Consider the following 10,762-nt stretch of genomic DNA (forward strand, 5'->3'; position numbering starts at 1 on the left):
TTAACATACATGTAACGCATGATATTCACACGTGTGAAAACGTACGTGAAGTCACTTACGTGTCACATACGTTTTAGTATACGTGAAACGTATGTGGCACAATTAGCTGTGTAATATCTCTCCACTGCCATGGGCGCTTGGTTACAGGATGGTCTATTTTGTGTATTACAGTGAAAACTGTCTTATCCGACACCTGAATAATCCGACACACTGTGAATTCCCACGTAATTTTTTCCCATTTTAGTATTTTCCTTGTTTTTAACACTATGCAATCCGACGCCCTGTCTATTCCGACACAAAATTTGTCTCCCAGTGCATGTCGGATTAGACAGGTTTCACTGTATATGTTTTTCTATGTGTGCCTGAATACTCTCATTAAAATAAAACTAAATATTCGCCAAAATTAGCACGTTTTAAAAAATGTCATATTTACTGTATATAAAAAGAGTAAAGGAGCGTCACTCGCCAACTTGAAAATCAGGGGGTGCCTCGGTTCACACTTGATTTTAAATAATATCTACATTTTTCCTACCAGTGTCGGACAAGATCTAGCTTCAAAAATGGTTGAATGACAACTCCCTACCATCTGTTGACCTACATATGCCGTTTTAAACAAGCAGTGAACCGAAACGTCCTCGATTCTTGTGCCTGTTTATCGAAAGCAACGGAAGTGGCGATTTCGTCTATGTAAAATGTAGAGGCGTCCCTGAAATACATGGAAAATCTAGAGAGGTCGGAAATCGCGCCAAACTTGTTTTCTCTAGATTTTCCCTGTAATTCCGGGACACCTCTACATTTTTCATCGTTAGAAATCGACACTAACGTTGCCTTCGATGTCTGTACATTGTATAGAGGATGTTTTGTGTTTACTGCAAGTTTTATACGGCAAGTTCAAATTGGCAGACGTTTGAAAGGTGTTATTCAACCATTTTTAAAGCTAGATCTTGTCCGACACCGGTAGGAAAAATGTAGATATTGTTTAAAATCAAGTGTGAACCGAGGCACCCCCTGATTTTCAAGATGGCGAGTGGCGCTCCTTTACTCATTTTAATTATATACAGTAAATATGACATTTTTTAAAACGTGCTAATTTCGGCGAATATTTAGTTTTATTTTAATGAGAGTATTCAGGCACACATAGAAAAACACATAATACACAAAATGCACCATCCTGTAACCCAGCGCCTATGTCCACTGCGGCAAAAACTGTGCATTTTTTGATAAAGTAAATACAATCTTGGTGTCTTGGAAGTAAACTTTAAACTGTAAATTGTAGGTACGGCATCAATGAGACAATAAATTAAGTAGAGAAATTAATAATTCTCACTGGCAGATTTGAATCTGATGCTGTGTATTCAAAATCACTATTAGGCAAGAATACAAAGGGATAAATAAGTCAATATCCACTAAATAACTTAATAAGTGATATTATTTATTCAACAATTTTTTTTAAGTTTACAAAAATATAGCCATTATACGGTAACATATCTAACAGATCAATGAGACAATAAATTAAGTAGAGAAATTAATAATTCTCACTGGCAGATTTGAATCTGATGCTGTGTATTCAAAATCACTATTAGGCAAGAATACAAAGGGATAAATAAGTCAATATCCACTAAATAACTTAATAAGTGATATTATTTATTCAACAATTTTTTTTTTAAGTTTACAAAAATATAGCCATTATACGGTAACATATCTAACAGATCAATGAGACAATAAATTAAGTAGAGAAATTAATAATTCTCACTGGCAGATTTGAATCTGATGCTGTGTATTCAAAATCACTATTAGGCAAGAATACAAAGGGATAAATAAGTCAATATCCACTAAATAACTTAATAAGTGATATTATTTATTCAACAATTTTTTTTTTAAGTTTACAAAAATATAGCCATTATACGGTAACATATCTAGAGAGAGCGTGAACAACAATCTATTGTTTGTTTACATCGGACACCATGACAGAGTCAAAGACTTCTTTCTTGGAGTTCATGCTGTTTTTGGAGTTCGTCCAGAATGTTTTTCATTATGAAGTACTCTAGCTCTTAGTTGACATCTGTACAAAGTGTGATTTATTTTGCAAACCAAAATGACAGTATAAACAGACGAAATAAGCGTCGGAACAAAAAATAAAATAAAAGGGATGCAATGGTGTTATGTATAATAAAGAATCTGTGAAAGTACCATTAATTGTTTTGCGGATGATTGATTGGTACCCTTCAATATTATAGAAAGAATGGCAGTTACCATGTTTTGTTATGGGAAATCCGAAATATATGTCCATTCAAAATGTACAATAGGTGCACAATGACACTATGTAACAAAGAATGAGTGACATTTCAATAAAATTCAATCAGTGGTGTAAAAGGAGTTGCGGATAAGAGATGGATATGCCAATTGAAAGCGTAACAGATGGATGGACATCCTGATGTAGCAAAGAAACAGGTCTCAAATTCTAAAAAAGCCTATACATTAAACTTAATACGAGTGGACTAGAAGATCCAACATAAAATCCAGAATTACATATAGATAAATATTTACATTTCCAATGTCTTTGTCCGAGATAAAATAACCAATTGTAAATGTACTTTATTTCCCAATCAATGTATTAGCGCAGTTCCAAAAAAAACATGTGCAGGGCGGAACAAACAGCTAGACAGAAGCAGGCCTTGGGGTACGTGGATTGGCGGAATGAAAGCATGTAAATATAAGGAATAATTGTCAGTTTTTTTCGATTCCATGAAGTGATCAATCAATTGGCTTGCATGATAATTTTATACATGAGCACCTTCGGTGTTTATGCAAATTATCACGCAAGCCAATCGATTAATCACTTCATGAAATCGAAAAATAAGACAGTTATTCCTTAAATGGAATTAAATTATTATTACAAGGTGGCAAAACGTAAAACATGTGTCTAATAAAAATATGCGACAACGCTCACCGTTTGCATCTTTATGATGTAACTCCTCTGTTCTAGGAAAATTGCAATAAGGACTTTTTGTTGTGGTGGCAATCGTTAAATAGCTGAAAATTATGTTGATTTATCAAATAAGATATCAATTTGTCCTGACATATGCTTATCGTCTTATGTCAACTTGTCAGTAACTTATGTCGACTCGTCAGAAAAATATGTTTTCAATTGATGGCCTATTTTTTTTTACGTTTATTTGTGTTGATCATCATAAATGTTTAAAACTTTAAATTTATTTGTAGTTTAATTATTATGATCTTTTTCAATCTTTATTTGTAGGTTGTTTAAGATAATCTTTTTTTAAAATTTTATTTGTAGGTTGATTATCAAGGTCTTTTTAAAACCTTCATTTTTAGGCTTATTATTTTACCGGTAATCTTTTTTTACCCTTTATTTGTAGGTTGATTATTTACCTATCATACAGAGATGAGTGAGTTTAAGATCCATCACCATGTTAGTGAGCTAATTAATTTACTTGGGTATGTCAATTTTTCATTTGTATTTTAAGCTAAAATCTTCCTAAATTTTCCTAAGCACTAAATGAACAAATTTGTTGTAATTTCAAGTTATATCTCAAAGTAAATATCAATGCTGTAAAAGCACAAATATTCGTGGGGGATTAAATTTAGTTTATTTCGTTGTTAACAAAATACAATGAAATTTAAATCCCATACAAAATTTTATATGATTATATATTGAAAAGGGTTAGTTTTAAAACAAGGAAATTAAATGCACACAAAATTATTTTGATGACAAGACAACGAAATTTTCTGCCCACGAAAATTTGTTCTTCTGTAGACAGTTAATACTGCATGTGTACATACTAATAATTTGGCGTATTCAAAATTTGCACAATCAATGGAAATGGAGTTGTGGGCTTATTCATGAATAAGCAGTACACATGTTCGTGATGTATATTCTATTTATAAATGATTTAATTCCAGGGTTTTAAACTAACTTGTAATCCTTGATCGCCATGTGAGCTACTAAACCTTGCCATTCTGGGGTCCACATCAAAATTTATTCGCCCACGAATTATCACACCTTCTACATGTTCTATTGAATAATATTACAACACCTACATTCTTCGTTATTTTTTTTTTTAGCATATGCTTCATGTTTCCTTTCTATCCGTAAAAACATTATGCACGACTTATCTAAATTTGAAGAAGAATTCTTATTTAAAAAGGTTGATATGGTTATTTAACACCATACATTCAAGCACATGGCAGGTTTTATCACAGATACAACCAAGATACTTTTTGGTTTGTTTGGCTCATTGACGCTTCGATGCCACATTGTATCCATCACAATCACTCAGACGCTTTATGTATAAGTACTTCTCACTGGTAAAATAAAGCACTTTGCTGATTACGAAATTTTTCAGAAGAAAACGGAACATTCGGAAAAATTAAAAAACATATTTATCAACGTAAATTTTCTAATCGCCATGTAGGCTACTTGAACGTAATTTTAAGTCGCCCACAATGAATATTGGTCGCAATTTTGAGTGGGCGACTGTTAATTTCAAAAACTGATTTCTTAGCGGTATTCATGAAGTATTGCACTATCGTCTGCACCAAAGCTGCTTAAATATGAGCCCGCTATTCTAAGTATACACGTACAGCATATCAGTATACAGTGCTGGTCAGGTATTTGTCTTAAAACATAGGTCCTGTCTGCAAGGCTGGTAAAAATTTGCCTGGAACCGTAACTTCAGAAAATGTTGGTCCAGAGGACCATTTTGAAAAAAAAATGGATTATGATGCAAATTTAAAAAAGTTCTGGCTCAGGATATGCAGTTAAATACAGAGAGAATGGCCGCACATGGGGAGTGTTGACAATGATCAATTTAAATTGTTATAGCAAGGTCATATAATGTGTCATTTAATTATGTCTCGAATTCTTCTGTTAAAGACTCTTTATTCCAATGAAGGAAACTTGTAAGTTTGAAGACTGTTGAAATAATAAATGGAATTTTGGCGCTGTTAAGATCCAGTAAAAATTCTTAATTATATAATTATATATAAGGTAAATACAATATTTCCATTTCTAATTTTTTCTCTGTGATAACTGTTTGAAAGTTGGGAGAGTTTATTTCTTGATAATTCTGCCGGAATGTAAATTAGGCAGGTCGATAGGTCAGCAGCTAAAGAGGCCTAAAATGTATGCAAATCTCGTGCGCATCTGTCTCTGTGTCTGACGCTAAGGAGGCTAAATATGCAGGTAAATCTCGTGCGGCTGCCTTTGTGTTTGACGTCAGTGTGCAGGACTATTGAAATTGGCATGGAAGTCCTCGTGTAATTTAAATCTATTAGTCTACATTTTTAATGTTTACGTCAACAATTTTATTTCACAATGAAATGGAGATATAAGGAATCACTGTCTAGTTAGGAGAGTATGCCAGGGACATCAACAATAGTGGGAAACTTTGGATAATTTTAGCATAACGGGCTTCGCCCGTTATGCAAATTATCCCATGTTTCCCACTATTGTTGATGCCCTTGCATACTACCCAAACTAGACAATGATTCCTTAATTATATTCCATTTATTTTTTCAGTAATAAGTCAGATGACGCAGGAGCAGAAGTCTACACCGATATTTTTTTTTAAAGAACACGACTCCCTACATCATAACGCAGACCTGTACAGTGTTATCAACACATGTATAATTTAAGAAGTAAACAATGTTATTCAGTGAACATGGCGTTATGAATAGCAATTGCTCTGCTGGCATATTCCATGATGCATACTTAGGGATTTATCTAGGGCATATTTACTACCGATGTTCCGTGTTTTTCCTCTAGAGAAAATTTCCCCTCAAGATCTAATTTTCCCCTTTTGAAGAGTAAAATATTCCCCTTACAATAATAATAGCCTCAAATATTTTTTTCCTTCATAAGAACTGAAAATTTACAGTGAATTTTTTCACTATTTGAGAAATATGGTCATTCCCGCACTTTCTAAAGAAAGTTCGGGTATATTGTTGTTACTCATGTCTGTCCGTCTGTCCGTCCGTCCGTCGGTCTGCCACACTTTTCTTCCCTGAACTCATCCTACATTTTACGTAGTGGCCTATTCATCTTTTGGGAGATGATTGGTGGTGTCATATAGAAGTGCAGTAAGGTTTCGAAATTTTGATTTTGCCCCAGGGGGTCAAATGGGGGTCGAAAAATGACGTTTTTTATGCAAAAAGCCCCATCTTCCCTGAACTCCTCCTACATTTTACATAGTAGCCTATTCATCTTTTGGGAGATGGTTGATGGTGTTATGTAGATGTGCAGTAAGGTTTGAGAATTTCGATTTTGCCCCGGGCGGTCAAATGGGGGTTGGAAAATGACGTTTTTTATGCAAAAAGCCCTGTCTTTCCTGAACTCCTCTTACATTTTACATAGTAGCCTATACATCTTTTGGGAGATGGTTGGTGGTGTCATATAGAAGTGCAGTTAGGTTTCAGAATTTCGATTTTGCCCCGGGCGGTCAAATGGGGGTTGGAAAATGATGTTTTTTTAATGCAAAAAGCCCTGTCTTTCCTGAACTCCTCTTACGTTTTACATGGTAGCCTATTCATCTTTGGTAGAAGGTTGGTGGTGTTATATAGATTTGCAGTAAGGTTTCAGAATTTTGATTTTGTCGCGGGGGGTCAATTGGGGGTCGAAAAATGATGTTTTTTACCCTCCTACATGTACATTTTGCACATCAGCATAATCATCTTTCCTGAGAGTTAAATAATTTGAAAATTAGGTAAAACATACAGGGGTAAAACATCATTGCATGCTGGGAAACATCTTCATATATCTTATGAGTAATCAATGTACATGTCATATCATATGTGAAAGTCATATCTCTTCTCAATCAAAAGTTTTAAGCATGCAAATGCTACATTTTTGAAAAGTATGTTAAGCTTCAAGTTCACAGTGTCAAAAGTCATGATTTATTTGGAATATTATGAATGCCCTAACTTTTCTCTTTCGAAATGATGAATCTAAAACATGTATTTTTTTGCAAGTAGGTCAAACTTCAAGGTCAAGGTAAAAAAAAAAATCATACCATTGTCACAGGTAAATACAAATACATAAATATTTTTATTATGAATACCTTGTCTCTTCTCATTCAATAGATATGACCGTGATGGCCAAAGTTAAATTTATTGAGACAGATGAACAGACTGTCATAGAAATGTACATATTTCTATGTGAAAAGGTTAAAATTGGCCCAGTGGTTCAAGAGAAGAAGTTAAAAATGTAAAAAAAAAATTCCAGACATACAGATGGACAACAGACATAATGTGATAAGGAAACAAGAAAAGCTCAAATGAGTATCTTGAAAGGGTTATCATGGTTACCGTATTTGAAATTTTTTTTTCATGCAATTTTTCGAGAAGCTGAAAATGTATGACATGTATTCATTGTTGACAAAATTGAACATTTCAGAAAACAGTATGATTGAATATAGTCAATCGAGGTGTTTTGAGCAGAAAAATTAAGCTAGTAAACGTATCAGTGCTACTTCAACCACAGAACTTACTCAATTTTAAGATGCACAACCTTTTCATCTCTTAATTAAATAATTATTTTTAAAATATTTATATCATCATTTCTATGGAAAGCGAACGGGTTCAAAATTCCAACTCTGTAATTCTTATAATGTACACATGTAAATCTGAATTTGTAAATTGTATATCTTAGTTTTATAATTTGTAAATTGTTTTTTTCACAATTTGTTAGTTGTAACTATCCATGCGTAATTTGACAAGTGTAAAAAATGTAGATTTAAAAGTTTTGCCGATGCTCTCGTGTAATTCGTAGACTTACGATTTGTCAACTTGAGAAATGTAAATTGTACTTTAGTGATTTGTAAATTGTGCAAGGTTGCATTATTAAGACGAAAGGGGGCGCTATAAGGGTGGCAGGTTTATTCGTTGCTTAACAATTTAATCACTTCCCCAATACGTCCAGCAATGCACCAGACCTAAGGATCATTGACGCGACTGGCCCAGGATAGAAAAAAGAGGGGGAAGTTTTAATTTGTTGCTGCCCTACACACCATAGGGTGTAAAGGACGATGATGATGATGAATGCGTCCTACCGGAAATGTTTATGAATAAATTTCACTTCTGTCTTTAAGACTGTTTGTAAATATTAATGTATTGAGAGGGGTATACACTAGTAAAAACTCCTATCAATCATGAATAATTTTCATTTTTAACATTATTTTTTATAAAGCCTTCTCTGTAGTGTTACTGGCAGATTCGGTAGAAGGGGGTTAGGCAGGGTTATAGAGGCCAGGATCGACCCCCTCAGATTTTCAATAATAAATTTTATATAGTAAATTTATCAAGAAATAACCTCAGATCCCTCTTTCAGGAGTTATGGACCTCTCTTAATAAGAAGCTAGAAGAGTCATATAAATATTTGAAACAGCTTATAAACAAGAATTGTCCATTATCCTCACCCCACCCCACCCCCGCACACACACGCGATTTATTTATTTATTTTTTGGTTACATTTGGACTATTTTTTTTGTTTTGCATGAAGCTTCCCCCTCATTTTTTAAATAATATACATGCATTGACAATTAGACCAATTCATGTCTTTGTAAAATAGTGTATTAAGTACATATTAGTTTGTATATATATGGAAAATTTAAATTAAAAATTATTTGAAGTGATCATATGTAAAGTATGTAGTTTTTCTTTTTCTAATTCTTCCAAACAGATGACTATTTTTGTGTTTATAAATAGTTATTTTAAAATATATTCTATAATGTTTCGTGAGATTTAAGACTACTATACACTACTAGGAAGAGAGGGTCCTTCTCTTTGCACCACTCACTGAGTTTGTATAGATTTTAAAGAGCCGAAGACATCCCAGAAGGTATATAGAATCTTAGTTTTGTTGGGTTACATATAGTTTATTCCATGCATCCTCATGAAACAAAATGAAGTTCAGAAAATGGCTTACGTGCCTTGGGCCCAACGATCACACAAAAACAGAACACGTGAAAAATCTAGTCCTAATGCATGTAGCAACTTACTAGTATTTGAAAGGGGCACCGAAAAATAATTGTCACTTTTATCTGAAAAACATGGGGGAGGGTGTGGTATATGCATGGTTCTTACTTTTTCAGAAGACAATTCGATCCATAATTATATGATGGATTTTGATACTAAATAACAGTAATAAATGTTTGAGAAAATGCGAAAAGGGAGAGCCCCCCCTCCAATACAACTTGCCCAGTCTTTACGTTTCTTTATACAGTAATAATGTAAAAGCTATCGGGTTTTATTCCCTCGGCACCTCTCCGTGTGGTGATTTAGAGGGAGATTTGGGAATCCGGTCCCCCCTCCCCCAAAATATACAGTTATTAAATGTATATATTGAAGCACTTAAAAAATGACTTTGAACCCCCCCCCCCCCCACACACACACACACAGCCACCAACACGAAATAGTTTTTTTTTTCTTTTTTTTGGTCTGGAGTATTTCGAATGGGGTGCACTTCGTCCCCCTTTGGAAAAAATTCCCGAGATCCGCACCTGCCCTCTACCGGTACCGGTACGAGAAAAGTTTTTGTGTGTCTAGAATCTAGATCCCCAATCTTTTCTGTATTAAACTTAAATCTTATTTGTAAACAGCTAAAGAGACCACTTGAAGGCACGATCTGCATGCATACAACAAAATTCAGTTGGCTCAGGATCTTTGTTATCTTTGGAGCGAATTGACTTGCCACCCTTATGGCGCCCTCTTTCGTCTTAATATGCAACCTTGCATAATTTACAAATCATGAAATACATTTCATTAGTTGACAAATCGCAAGTCTACGAATAACACGTGATCATTGACATAACTTGCATTTACATTTTTAGACTTTTCATTTTGTGTTGGATAATTTACAATTTACAAATTGTAAAAGACCATTTGACAAATTATCAAATTAAGATTTACAATTTACAAATTCAGGTTTACAAGTGTACATTTTAAGAATTACGGAGTTGGAATTATGAACCCGTTAGCTTTCCATACATTTCTGATTCAAGGGAGAACAAGAGATATGACCAACATGTTCATGTTTTATATATTTTTTTAGTAATTTGTTTGTTTATTGTGAAAACATCTCTCTCAGGAATACACATGTGAAATAAGAAAAACCTAGTACTTCCTGTTCAAAAGTTAATAGCCAAGGTTAATATTTTTTAAAGTGGGTCAAACTCTATGGTCAAGGTCAAACATATTTATACCTTATGAAAGTTCACAATGAATACACATGTTAAGCATAAAAGCTGTAGCACCTACTGATCAAAACTTAGTAGAAGGTCTTGTCACTAAGAATTAACTTATGAAATGTGGAAGCCATTTGTATTTCTATAACCCATCCCACTTAAAACTTAACTTATGGGCAAGGTTAAAGTTTCTGCGGACAAATAGACAAACAAAATATAAACACAAGAAATAAAATATGTATATATTTATAGTCAAATGGAAAAAAATCTACTATTTTGGAGTCACAAGATCTATTGTAATTTCAGAGACAGGGGGTGGCTAGGGAGATTTTAATCCCCTTCCTTTGGAATTTGCATTGTTATTAGAACTAGACTGTACATATACTGAAGCAAATAAAAATGACTTTGGACATCCTCCCCCCTAGAAAACATTGACCACACGACCCCACTATCATTGTTTTTATTTTGTTGATGTGCTGCCCCAAGTTAAAACCTTTCCGGAAATACGGAACTTATATGTTATGGGTTTTATCTGTTACTTCGTCAAACGTTTAGAATTC

Source organism: Saccostrea cucullata, unplaced genomic scaffold (genome assembly GCF_032062105.1).
Source record: "Saccostrea cucullata isolate Sc308-1 unplaced genomic scaffold, CSIRO_AGI_Scuc_v1 ctg1158, whole genome shotgun sequence".
In the NCBI taxonomy this organism is placed as follows: Eukaryota; Metazoa; Mollusca; class Bivalvia; order Ostreida; family Ostreidae; genus Saccostrea; species Saccostrea cuccullata.